Source organism: Ornithorhynchus anatinus, unplaced genomic scaffold (genome assembly GCF_004115215.2).
Source record: "Ornithorhynchus anatinus isolate Pmale09 unplaced genomic scaffold, mOrnAna1.pri.v4 scaffold_77_arrow_ctg1, whole genome shotgun sequence".
Classification (NCBI taxonomy): Eukaryota; Metazoa; Chordata; class Mammalia; order Monotremata; family Ornithorhynchidae; genus Ornithorhynchus; species Ornithorhynchus anatinus.
Window position 1 is genome coordinate 499,531 of NW_024396934.1, and position 1,186 is coordinate 500,716.

Here is a 1,186-nt window from a genome sequence, read left to right on the forward strand (position 1 = left end):
CTCTTAGGGTGTCTGATTCACTAGCTGTGTTCAAGGAGAAGTAGAAAAGATAATGAACCAACACTAGTTATGTATTTTGTAAGTATATGAGTGCTGTGTGGTACCAAGAATCAAATATCAAGACAGGAATCAAAGATAAAAAGTCCTGGAATGTGGTGCATGATAACAGCCACAGAGCATATGCCATCAATCAATCAATCAATCAATCTGAGTGCTTACTGTTTGTAGGGCACTGTACTAAGTACTTGAGAGAGTACAATATAGCAGAGTTGATAGACATGTTCCCTTCCCAGAATGAGTTTACAGTCTAGAGAAGGAGAAAGACATTAATATAGCTAAATAATTTGTAATATATAATTTACATATCTCAATCACTCGTATTCACTGAGCACTTACTGTGTGCAAAGCACTGTACTAAGTGCTTGGAAGAGTACAATATAACAAAGTTGGTAGAAATAATCCTTGCCCACAATGAGCTTACAGTTTAAAGAGGGAGACAGACAATAGTATGAATAAAGAAATTACAGATATGGCCATAAACCCTGTGGGGCTGAAGAAGAGGTGACTAAAGGGAGCAAATCAAAGAGCAAGGGTGGCATAGAAGAGAGTGGGTGGAGAGGATAGGAGGACAAAGTCGGGGAAGGCCTTTTGGAGAAGATGTAGTTTTAATAAGGCTTTGAAGTTGGGGAGAGTGACTGTTTGTCAGATATGAAGAGGAAGGGTGTTCCAGACCAGAGGCAGGATGTGGGAGAGAGGTCGGCAGTGAGATAGACGAGACTGAGGTACAGTGAGTAGAGTGGCAACAGCAGAGCAAAGCATTCATTCATTCATTCATTCAATGGTATTTATGGAGCGCTTACTGTGTGCAGAGAACTGTACCAAGTGCTTAGAAAGTACAATTCAGCAATAAAGAGACAATCCCTGCCCACAGTGGGCTTACAGTCTAGAAGGGGATAGACAGACATCAAAAAAAGTGAAAGGCATCAATAAATAGCATCAATATAAATAAATAGAATTATAGATATATGCCATCAAAACAGGTAAACAGGCATTAATATGATAAAATGGAATTATAGATATGTACATATATGCACAAGTGCTGTGGGGCAGAGGGTAGAGCAAAGAGAGCAAGTTGGGGCTATGGGAAGGGAGGGGGGGAGCTGAGGAAAAAGGGGTTAAGTCTGGA